Genomic DNA, 12,912 nt, shown 5'->3' on the forward strand with positions numbered 1-12,912 from the left:
AATAAGTGCTTTGCAATCTGTGGAATTTGTTTTTTACACATGACCACCATCTGGGCTGCTATTTTTCTGGCCTTTTGTACCTCTCTTTGTTGTTTGGGTTACTGATAGTTCTCTGGTGGTGTTTGATTTTAGTTTTCTCCCTTGATTCCTCAACAAGTTACACCTAGAAACTTTCCCTCTTTTTATCTTTGAGGTTTACACTTAGCTCTAGGAAACCTGTCTGAATTCTACAGTTGACTCCTGTTAATACACTGCATTTTGCTTTTAACAACTGTGAGTGTTTGTGTACAGGAGAAGATACTAGACAGAAGTAACTCTGATTATCACTCCATGGAAGCTCATGTTTAGGGCCCACTGCCCTTTGGAAAAGGATGCAGATTATTTGCACTGTTATTCCAGAATCTGTGTCTTGTCAGGGAGTCATCAGGCATCCTTTAGTTTTTCTCCCTCTTGTGTGACCTCAGTGTCTGGTTGAACAAGCCTTAATTGCAGCCTTCATCAAACCTGCTTTCTCTTTCAGCTGAGATTTCTTCCTGGTGCAGTGGTGCCTGAGGTGTGCTGGAGATAGGTCTGTCAGACTGGGTGTGTGTTAAATGCTTGCTGAAGTTGATGGAAACCACTCCAATGACTACTGGGGCCTGAGAACACCAAACCAAACAATAAACAGATATATTCCAGGCTCCCGCTTCCTTAACCCGTCTATTGTATTCCTCATCCTTGTATGCTATCAGAATATACATTATTTCCTGAGCAGTGAGTTCCTATTCTGGCTTTTATAATTCTGAGATGACAACAGGTAATTTTGAACACAGAGTCACTCTCTCATGTCTAATCTACAACATTTCTTCCCCCCAGCTGAGGACAGTGAGTTCTGAACCTTCCTGCAGGCCTTGGTTTGGTGTGTGTCAGTGTGATGTGCTGCTCCACTTGGCTTGCTCTGCTCATGGGTAATTTAATAAGTGATAATCATGGCCTGCAAGGAATGCCAACCCTGTCGTTCACGCCATTCCAGTTCATGTCTTCATTTCGTCTGGAAAAGCCACTGTGTCAGCTACTAGTGGACTCTCTACCCTTCCCTTCTTAAAATAGGCACTTGTCTCTTCAACTCTTTTGTGTAGGTGAAAGACATTATATGAGGTTTTTAAATTAAATCTTTAGGTTTATTTTATTTATTACTTCTTAGGCAATGTTCTCTTCATTCCTTGGTCTGGGGGGAGATGTGCATCACAGGCTGTTGCTGGTCCCTGGAGGGTGGAAGCCTGCCCATGAATTAAAGTAGACTGTCAGAACTCACAGTGGTCTGAGATGTGCCTATAGATGACACAAGAGAGAGACAGAAAACAAAGTGGCTAAAAGCACAGAGGAATCAGAAATGCCAAAGAAGCATCTGTAAACCTTGACTTCATTCCAGCAGTGAAAATCTGCTTATCTCAGTCCCCCATCTATGTCAAAATCTTGCATTATTTTTTGATATAAGGAAAACTGAAGTTGTAAGATTACATGATCACAGTAATAGCCTCTTTGGCAACATCCTTTCCACTGCCCTCCAGCTCTTTCCTCTTCTCCTGTTTTTTGAGCTTCCCACCCTTAGACTAATTTTTCTCATTCCATTTGCCTTTTGCCTTTCATCTACCATATGTGCCCCCATAGCCCGCCTCATCTGTAGTAACTTCTTCTGTCCTTTGATTTTAATTCACACAAAGGAGAGGGACCCCCCACCACTGCAGTGTGCCTGGCAGACCAGCAGCATTTCATCTAACACAGCTCTGACGTGGCACCTCACTTACTACTTGTTCAACTGTTGCTATTGACTAGCATTGCTTTTAGGGAGGGCATGTGAACATCATGAGACATCAAGAGGTGAAGTCTTACTGCACATCACTAAAAGGTACATGGAGATCTTGTGCTAGGCTTGCACCCCTGGAGCACAAGAGGCTTCTAGCTTTTCAGGTACCTGAGCCAACAGTGGTTTGAAGTGGGCTTTAAAACTGATTTAGTGATCAACTGAGTAAGACCTGATTGACCTGTGCTCATGTTACACGCTCATGTGTGGGTTTGACCCTTCCCCATGGCTGTCTGATACACGTGGTTGCTGGGGGCAGTGATGGAGAAGCAGGAAGACTCTAAACTATTTCTTTCTCTTCTAATCAGAACTGGAGCCCCCAGCCCAAAGGAAGCTGCAGGGAAAATTTCTTGCTGCAGGAATGATTGTCACAAGGTGCCTGACAAATGATGTTCACTTCCAGCATGTGTTGCTGCGCAGTGATTCAGTGACCTTCATGTCTTGGGTAGGGTTGCTTTGATTTGAGTGTGCCCAGTGCTCATCCAGACTCAAATGGAAAGCCAGGCTTACGAGGAGCCATGTCCCCTCCTAGACACAGAGGTGCCTGTCCTGTCGTGGCAGTGGGACATAGCTCCTGGGGTTCCTGACTGGAGTTGCAAAGATGTATAAGCAAGTAGCCTTTGGAGGATGGCACTGGTTTAGCATCCTGTTGAACAGCAGCCTGTTTAGTTGCTCACAGACACAGAATAGGTTCAAACCTGTTTGCTCAGTTCTTCCTCTTCGACCTTTCCACACATCAGAGTTTTAAAACTTCATGTGGTGGGGGGGGGGTGGGGCTGGAGTCCAGGTGAGGCCCGGGGCCTCGCTTCTGGCGCGGGCCGGACCCGGCAGTGAGGGCGGGGGCACGGACTGAGGGCTGGGGTTCTGGTGAGGGCCTGTTCCAGCGGTGGGGTCAGGATCTGGGGTGAGGGCCGGAGTCTGGGGTGAGGACGTGGACCCGTGGTGAGTGCCGGGGTAAGGGCCAGGGGCCTCGCTGAAGGCCGGAGTCTGGGGTGAGGGCCGGGGGTCGCGGTGAGGGCCCGGAGCCGCAGTGAGAGCCCGGGCCTTCGCCTCAGCAGCGGGCGCTGGGCTGTTGGTAACACTAGAGGTCACTCTGTGACCAGGGATGGAGGCGGCGTGCGGGGCCTGGGGAAGGTCAGCGGCTGCTAATCCGTGTAAATTGCTGAACGACAAGCGAAATTTGTACCTCATTAGGGAGCGCTTTGACGCGGCCTTGCTGCTGTCCTGACTGCAGAGCGCCCGCTTCCTGCGGGGGAGAAGCCTCACCCGTGAGTGGAGTGTTCCTAACGGCACCCAGGGTATGGCTGGTGTTCTGGTAGCGCTGGACCGGGCAGTGTTCCCCATGGTGTCATTCCGGATTGGATCTACCTGACCCACTCCTCTCCTCCGCACAACTGTGAGCTGGCTTACAGCATGGACAGGAATTCATTTAGCTGATGCTGCCTGGCAAGCCTGGGGTAAAGATGGATTTAACACAGTCACTAGACATCTGTGTCCTAAACTCACTGGCTGTGGATCCTTTATCAAAAGGATTTAATATTATTCCCTAATAATCCCTTTTCTCACAAGCAGGTCAGACTCGAGAGGCTGTTGCTGCTCTCAGCCTCACTGGTGGTGGTGGTATTGGTTTCAGGGCTGGTCAGTTGTGTAAGACATCTGCCTTGTCTTGGTGAGAAGTTTTCCTTTTAATATTATTTGATTGAACTCATTTACTCTGGCAGCTCAGGAAAGAAGGTATCTGTGCTGCTCGGTTCCCTGAAATACTGCTCTAAAAGTTGTTCTGAGCAAAAGACTTCAATGTTCTCTTCTCCTGCCCCTGAAGAGACAGATAATTTGGGGTCAGTTGAAGCTACTTAGATGTCAGTTTCATAGTTTGTCATTTATTCTGATTGAAAAACAATAAGAAAAAAATCATTTTAACATTTTCCATTGCAACCTATGCTTTGATTTGACCAACAAATAAAGCTTCTTCTCATCCTTCCCCCAGTCTCCCAAAGAATCAAAGGTGCAACACCTGATAGGAAACTGAACAAAACATCTTAGTTGACCTAAAGCAGTTTATTGTTTTCACTTTGGCCATAAAAGGCAAACCTGGTTATTTGCACAGGTTTCTTTGTAAGCCTTCCCTTAGCTCCTGTGGAGGCCAGGTGTCTGCTGGCAAGGGAGGGAATGTACCCCCCATCCCTTTTTCTGTATGGAATGTGCCATTAATGACCCAGTTTTGGTGGAGGTTTCTAATGCTCTCGCAAGGGTTTCATAGCACTTCCCCCATTAGGGCAGGAACCTGGTTGTGGTTGGATTCCATGGTAGTGAAAACATCTCACAAATCTAGTCAGGAATAATTGGGGTAACAGGGACTCCTTAGTCTTCATTCACTGGAGGGTCACAGGACATCAGATTTGACTTTGTTATTGAAGTCAGCTAATGTACTGGAAATGCCTTCGTTTTCTCCCTCTGGAGGCACGGGTTCAAATGCACCATAAATTACAAGTGACACAGGTTCAGTAGTCTTAATTAAATCCCACGAGGTTATTTCTGTGTGTCAACACTCCCCTTGTCCTCCCTTCTGCACCGTTTGGAGCACCTGAAGGGCAAGGGGGACTCCAACACCACAGGTGGAAGTTCTCAGTGCAGTACTCAAGTGCTCCAGTTAGCTCAGGACTGGGGATATGCCCAGACTCTTATCAGCCCAGGTATCAATCTTCCATTGAACTTGTAATGTGGTGTATATTCTTTCTACATTTAAAGCATTCAGTTCTGTGCAAGATCATTATTCCTTGTTGGGAGATAACTGTCTATAGAGGATTTCTGTTATCTACAGCATCTCTCCAGCCTGGAATTCATTGATTTCCGATCTGCTTTCTAAAGGTGTGGGATAGGGGTGATCAATGCTACAGTGCTGATGTGAATAAAGCATGCCCCTAATCTGCATTATCAATGGCCCACTTCCTGATATCCTGAGCTGACCTGGTCATGACTGTTTCTTACACAGATAAATACACTGGCTGTTGCTAACATGTCTTGAAAGCCTTTAAAATAGGAACAAATCAGATTCAGTGTCGTTTTTACAGGGAGTGGCTTTGTTCATTCAAACCTTCTTTAAGCTAATGCTTTTGTAAAGGCACTATATGTTTCTCTTAGCTTGGATTTAAATTAAAAGCTTTAAGTGGTCTCCTGATTTTCCCAGCAGTATGTTTAAATTGAAAAAAACAGAAAGCTAAGGAAAAAAAAACCCAGAGCTCCAAAATGTGCCACTTCGAGAGGAGCTGTTTAGAGAGCAGGTTTTTATTTAATAAACAGTGATCAATTGAATTGATTAACCATGAACACATTACAGCAGAGTTTGTTGTTGCTGTTGCTGATAATTGCAGTTCATGTGCATGAGAATATTAAATGGCTGTTTGCAGGATCATTTTCATGCTCTTTTCATTTAACAGAATGGAGAAAACAACAACTGTTGACAGCGATTTTGGTTAGGACTCAAGCACCGCAGACTGTGCCCTCAGGATGCCTGTGCAATAACTCTGTCAATTGTGGCCATTTACTCTGCACTTGCAGACATTTCTGCAAACCTTGCAGCTGTTTTTTTACTAACTCGCTTGGTAATTAGATCTTATCATGCTGGCTCCATGGCTTTACATAAACTGTAAGCATTTGGAGCTGCCATGTAAGATGTTTTAGAGTTGTCTGTGTTGGTTTGCTCCTCTGCGAAGACCGAGGTGCTCACAGAAAAGCAGTAGAAATAAGGAAGCGATTGTAACAAATGAGTTCCTGCTGATTTAAGAAGGTTTCCGTGGAGTAAAGGAGTTCCTTTACTTAAATTAACAACTGGATGCCAGGCAGCATTGATGGGTTTCATCCTGCTGGATGCTGAGCACAAACTGGGACCTCTGCTTTTACCCTTTCTTTCATCCTGCAGTACACATCTTTGCTTCCAGTAGGAGTTGAGGGCTTTGCTAAAAGTATTTTACCATTTTATATATCTCCTTAATGTTAAGAAGGGTGCTACCATGATCCTGTGAGCTCCAGGTCAAGAGCTGGTATCAGTCATGCACAGACAATATGAGTGGAAAGGCAGTGAGCCCTTGGAATGCCATTATGCAGTGGTATGTGTAGTATGATTTGGGAACTGTGAATCTAGGTGCTGGTACTGGTGGAATGACCTTGCTGACACAGACCTATTGATCTCAAAGGAGAAAGTGCTCTGCCAGGGACTGCTCAAAAGCTTTTTATTTTCAGAGCCCATCTTTGGATCTGCCAGTTCTGTGCTGTGCCAGGAAGAGGCAGAATATGGTTTAGTTTCAGGGTTATTGTCTGCTGTCTGCAGGTCACTTTGGGCACAATATGGTTTTCTGTTTTGTACTCTGTATGCTTTGCACTTCCCCAAGGAGTACAAGCCAGGCTGTGTGTGCTGCAGTGTCTTTGATCTAATGAATGGGGAGACGTACCCTGTAACATCCAAGAAGGTCCCATAAATGGCAGCATTGGAAGGTTTGCAGCTGTGGAGTTCCACCTAGTTAGGGATGAAACTGGGTTAACAGGACCCCAAAGAGAGTTTGGATGCAGCAGATGTCAGAATGAAGTACAACTCTTAAGCTTTTTTGTGTTCAAACAAATCATTAAAAAATTTTGCAAGAGAACCTCATGAAGGATGCAGGAATATTATGGGAAGAGGCAACTTTTCCAGATGGGCTTTGGTGCTTTTATCTGTTAGCTGATACTGGCAGATGTCATCGTAAAGATACTTTCACCACTTGTAAGGGTGGTAGTAGTAATAATGCAATAGCTGTGAAGGTCTGAAGAGGTATGTGAGGCTACATCTGTAGGGAGAAGGGATACATTTTATTAGATAGCTGATACAGTTGGGAAAAAACAGATGAACTTTTGAGACTGGGAGCTCTACTTTCTGGAGCTTTGCTGGAGTTCTGGAAAGTCACAGCTCATGGGATGTACAGATCTTTTGGAACTCACCTTTGATAGCACAGTGAGACTTTCAAAGAGTGCCATAGTTTTGGGTGGTTTTTGAAGCAGAACTCCTATGCCCTGTCCTAAAATTGGTGCTTAAGTTGGTATTGCAGTGAGCCATCTCTGAAGACTGACTGATACCTGTTTGGGACATCGTAGGAGAATACCTTCATGACCTCTAGAGCTGACTCCTTCAGAGGAAGCTTTACCCTGATTCCCTGCTTGCCATGAAAGATACAAATAAAAATGGCAGAGGTAGCTCCATCAGAATCATTAGAATAGTCTGCATGGGTGATCTTTTCTCCTCCAGTACTTCAGGCAAGTTGCTATAACGTGTTTTATGCAGTGATATCATCTCTGTGAAACCATGGCTATATCTTAGTCTGTACTTGTGACAAAATGATATTATGGGCCCTTGGGTGAATTCACTGAATTTACACTCTGAAGTGTAACAATTTCAGAAGCAGACAAATTTGGACCGAGTGAATATGCTCTGCATGTTTGTGCTACAGACCTTTGTGTTTGCCAGCAGCCAGTCCAATAATGCATGCCCAGTACATGTGCATTTTGTATCACATGGAGACCTTCAGGCCCAGTGCAGTAGAAATCTAAATGCTTTTGCCACCTTGGTAAATGCAGTAACTGGAAAAACAAGTGTATGTACAGATGAAGGTATATCAGGTATTTCAAATTTCTTTCAGTAATAAACCTTGGGGAAAGTTTAGCTTCATTGTTGAGCTTTGATCCAAGTATATACCAACTTTAGTTTGAAATCTTTAAATTAGCATCACCATACCTCACAGATAAATCCTGCAACCCACTACTGGCTAATGTGCTCATAGATTTCAGTGGGAGTGATGAAACAGGTACTGCAGGGAGATGGATCTCAGGACAACTGAACAGTGACAGCCAAGTGGGTCCAAACACCTGGGGTACTGCAGAATACAGATAGCTGTCCTGGCTCTGGATAAATGAGGCTGAAAGCTGGGTGCAGTTTGATCAGTCCTGCATGACAAATTAATCATCCCAGGAAGCAAATGCTTTAATTTGGAGGTAATGCTGTGCTGATGCAGGACAAGGGCTGCTCTCTGTGCTGTGTAGGTATCTTGGGTCATTTGAAGTAACCTGGGTCAGATGCATGTGGCAGGACATGTTCCACTGGATGTGGTTCTTGGGTCCAAGCCTGGCACAGATCTTCCCTCCCTGCACAGTCCAGGCTGCAGTGGGGACCCTTCTCCTTTTCCCATTATATGAGAGCATGTAGAGAGAGCATTTAGTCCTCAGGTTCTGAAAGCTCTGTGTGAACTTTGATATGACAGTGCCAATTTTAACCAAAGAAAAGTACTGTAGATGTCACCTGCATTTTTATCCAGTTCTCTTTGACAGGAAGAGAATTTAGAGTTCTGCTAGAGATAGAAAGGGCAGAAAACCCCACTCCTAGACTCATTTTGCTTGCTGTTATCCTGCTACCATAATTACCTCTAAACATAATTATGGGCAAGACAAATGACATTTTTAGCTTTGGTCTTTAAAGACAAGAGTTAATTTCAGGCTTTGACCAGAACTATGTTAATTAGCCTCTACTCACTCTCTTTGTATGGAATTACATCACCCAGGACTTAGCATAGGTTGCCTTTCGTGTATCTTTGAGTAATGAAAGGACACAGCATGGCAACCAAATCAAGGGCTGCTGCATTAACAAGGCCACTTTTCTGCCCATTTATCATCTATTAAAGGTGCACTAGTTTGTAAAGTAACACCACCTTCAGCAGGGCTGCCAAGAACAGCTCCTCATTTATTTTCTGCATGGTTTAAGTTGGAGTTAGACCCACCTTGTAGCTCAGAGGTGACAGCCAGTAAGAAAAAGTACACTAATTGAGACATCTCAAGGGAGAAATAGAAGAAAACTGAAAAGGTAATTAGAATGAGAGGGTTTCAAGCTGGGTAGGTAAAATCGAATGGAGGTGCATATTAGGGGCTGTTACAGATGGGAAAGAAAGTACTTGGAGAATAAAAAAAGAAAAATGAATATTAGAGAACAGAGCACCCTTTTCACACATGAAGAATAGAGGAGAGAGATAAAAAATAATGTAACAGTGGAGATACAGGCTGGGGAAAAAAAAAGCTCCAGAAATATGAAGGACGTATTTAAATGTAAAAGAGAAAGAATGGGGAAAAATAATAGAGCAGATCAATTACTGGAGCTGTAGTCAAGGAAGGAGAAACTGTCAAATGAATATTTCTGGAGCTGTGGAATAGTCTCTTTTTTTTTTTTTTCTAGGGCTATAGAGTGTGTTTGGTTTGTGTCGAAGGGGTTTCTTTTGGGGGGTAATTCAGTATTTGAGCTTGCTGCAGTGTAAGTTGCCCGAACGGAGCACTGGGGTGAATGCCCATCTGGGCAGAACTAGATTAGGTGTTATTTGGCAGAGCTTGTAGCTGGTACCAGATGTTTTTCAAGTGGGTGAAGTTTTACCCCCTTGACAATATTATTTCTGTGTCTCTTTTGCTTTAGTGTCAATAGTTAGGGACATGTTAAGGTCCAGTTCCAATTTCTCCCATTATAAACCTTCCCTTACCTACTGGAAAAGAATCACCTGGGTTACCCCCAGGTCATTTCCACCTCACACATAGTGAAGCTGGAATTGCTCCACATTACTTCAGGCACATGTACACTGAAACCAAGGCAGATGGGCACATGAAGGGAGACACTTTTCTTATTAAGAGTGGATGATGGCCATTGCTTTCCGTCCTGGTCACAGTTGACTAGGCAAGTTTTTCCCTTTTGGCTCCTGTGGAGGTAGGAGGCTGGAAGTGAAGATAGTCTTCATTGGTAGGCAGATGAGCTGGAGCATGGCTGCAAGGGGGAAGGTGGAACCCCAGGGCTATCACCAGTGAGTTATTAACCCTCAGACACCCATGGTCTCAACAACTGGTGGGCTGGAAGGACCAAAGTCTATGTCTGTATCACTGGGAAGTGCTGCACAGAGGAATCTGAACTAACTCTGAACAAGAAAATTGTGCTTGCACCCTCAAGTAAATGAATCAAGGCAAATCAATTGGAGATACATTTCTGGCTGTCTTTGTGGGACTGGACCAGCAGTATTTGTTCTCATTAGAACTTATTTGTGCACCCCTAAACTTTAAGAAAGTAATTTATATTCAATAATCAGGGAGCTGCTAAATCAACTTCACTGTTCCTAGCGTAGACATCTGCCTGGCAGGGACTGCAACCCTGTCACCAGGCATTCACTTTGCATGGGAGCTGTGAGCCACATTCCTTGAAAGTACCTCATTTTTCCAGCTGCTTCTTGTTATTATCTCTGTTTCTGGTAAGAAATTTCATCAATTATTTCCTTATAGTCGAGTTCTGTTTTCTCTTTGAGTTGTATTTCTCATGTATGACTGTGTATGGTATATGTATAAAATGTGGATGTATGTTAATGGATTCTTCTCCATGCCATGATATTACTGTCTCTCTCAGCGCCCAGATCTAGACGAACAAATGAGATGAACAAATGGAAACCAGTGTCATTAAATAGCCCCAAAGGCTTCACCCAATGTTGTAAGCAGGTGGAGAGAAGAGATAACACATGCCTCCTGACTTCACTGCTGGGAGGATACATGCCAGTGAAGTTCGATGCCCTGTGGCAGATAATCTTGTGGTCTCTCATCACCTGCCAGTTTGGGGAAATTCTTCTTCCTCTTGAAAAGTTTAGGTCAAACATTATCATTATTTGGGCTTCACAGTTCAATACTGATTACTAATACTGGGCAGTACTGCCCGCCAGCCTGTTTATTCCCAGACACTGGCTGCCTTAGCTTTTGTGTCTTTTTTTTGTTGTTAAGCAGTGGGGAAAACACCTGAATAATTCAGCAAGAACCTTTTACATTATGAAAAATATAATCAGCTGGCAATGGTGAGGTATCTTATTTCTACAGGACGCTAACTCAGGTATTACAAGTGACTGCAAGATTAATGCCAAAGAACAGGAGGTGTGCATATGCATTTTCTTCACTGTTCAAGGCAGTCCCACCCTGTGTGGAGGGCTGAGGGAAGACTGTATTCTTCACCATGCCTACCTAATGCCACTTAATAATTTAAATCCATTAATCGGTGAAGATGAAGACTGAGCATTGCTTCACTCACCACTGCCAAGTGAAGGGTTTTCCAGGCTAAAGAAAAGATCTTTAAGTTTCATCTTCTTGCAAGGGACCTGAGAGTACCACAGCTTGCTTCCCTAATAGGCTTCAGGTTTTGTTGGGGGTGGTGGGGTGGTGATACTATGCCAAAAGGGCTTAAGTAAACACTACCATCCTTACATCATAAGTAGATGTCTGGGAATATTAGCCGTTTATTTCACTGACATCCTCTGAAGAGTCTATGGGGGGCTCTTTCAAGAGTCAGGACCTCAATGTAATATACAAGCTTTGATTCTGATATTTCCCTTGATAACTGTGCTCTACCATATTGGGGTCGGGAGTCAGCAAAGGTTCATTGGCTGTTGTAATGCTCACTGTCACCAGTAATAAGTACAAAGGACTTGCTTTAAAAGCTGGCTTATAAAACTTTAAGGAAACTTGGATTGCTTAAGTGAACTTCCAAGGCTCTTCAGGGGCCAAGTGCACTTTGGTTGTCTACTTATATTAATTTCACAGAGTTTAAAGGGTCAAGCAATGCAGTTGGTGATGCTTATTAATTTATGAAACACAGAACCTTGCACTATCTCGCTTTGACCACTTTTCCTCTCCTTTTAGAAAAGTTAATATACATTAAAGCTTGCTAGACAAGGGCGCCCTAAAGGATTAAGCCCAAAGTTCACAGCTGGACTAAAAGGTTCAAAGATGTTGTATCTGCAACACTGATTTGATTCCAAGTGACGTTCAAACAACGGAACCAAACTGTGGATGTTTGAATGTGTAAGGAAACAGCAATTAGAGGAATACCACAGAGCAGCAGAGGATTAGGATTTATTTTCCTTAAAATGGTAAAACTGATTCGGCCTGATTCTTTCGTTCATGGGGAGATGTGTTTGATCACATCAGCTTTTGGGGTCAGTGGTTGGTGTTACAATACAGCTCGCCAAGCTCTAAATGCTCATGCAGTCCTAGGAACTTTACAGAATATATTTGATTGTTTTGGTGATGCTGAACTGAGTCCTGGAAAAGAAAATGTTAGCCAGAAAGGAAGAAGGAGAAGAGAAATGGGTAGCTGCTGAAGTAACAGGGTTAGGATTTAGAAACCTGACATAATCCTATTCAAGGGTATTTCTGTATTCTGTTTACTTGCTATTGAATTGCTCTGGTGTCTTGTCCAAGGGAGATAATTCCAGAAGTCATTCACACCCAGGCTGCAAATTCAATACTGCATTCAGGTGACAAATGGAGTGTGATTGCAAAGCTACCCAGAAAATTGGAAATCAAATTGGCTGTGATGGTTGGTCTATGTGGTCTCCTTTTGGAATCAACAAGAGGGAGAGGCAAATGAAGTGTGTCCTACTGTACAGAACATGAGTTTATTTAACCAGAGCTGGTAAAGGGGGAAGCGAATTTCACATTATGTCAGCTCTGATTCCTGAGGCCTTTGGGAACACTCACCTTGAGGAAGTGGTTGTATTTCACTCGATATTTGCTGTTGCAAAGAAAGACTCTAAACCCTGTAAGGGAGTCCCAGTGGTGCAGAGTCTTTACATTGCAGCTGGGCCCGAACAGCCTCAGATAAGGTTGTGGGGCCCTGTGGTACATCACATGCTGGGAGAAAGTCTGTGGTTGGAGAGAATTCATAGCTTTCATGAGTGAATAAGGACAGAAATGTGGGAAGGCAAAACAGCTGGGAAGAATTTTGTGTGATCCGTGGCGCTTTGTATCCAGCCAGAGAACAGAACTCACATGTCCAGGACTGCAGCAGCCTTACCCTTGTATTTTAAACCCTTTAAACAGAGAGAACAATGCAGAAAATCCCACAGGACACATGAGAAAGGGGGTTGTGCTGAATCCCTGTTACCATTTCCTTGCATTTACTTGCTAACAAAAAATATTTTTCTTCTAGAATGAGGTTCTATCCTGTGGGGTATTTGGTTTAAAATGTACTGTAACCTTCTTTTTCT

At 43.8% G+C, this 12,912-nt stretch overlaps 1 long non-coding RNA gene across 1 annotated transcript in view; it reads left to right on the forward strand.

Annotated features, from left to right (window-relative positions):
* LOC133221971 (uncharacterized) overlaps positions 1 to 12,912 on the forward strand; it is a 149,408-nt gene that overhangs the window by 49,583 nt on the left and 86,913 nt on the right. The gene's annotated exons all lie outside the window — the stretch shown is intronic.

The sequence above is a fragment of the Neopsephotus bourkii genome, unplaced genomic scaffold, assembly GCF_033783945.1.
Source record: "Neopsephotus bourkii isolate Nb327-2 ecotype Australia unplaced genomic scaffold, CSIRO-AGI_Nbou_v1 NB_1572, whole genome shotgun sequence".
In the NCBI taxonomy this organism is placed as follows: domain Eukaryota; kingdom Metazoa; phylum Chordata; class Aves; order Psittaciformes; family Psittacidae; genus Neopsephotus; species Neopsephotus bourkii.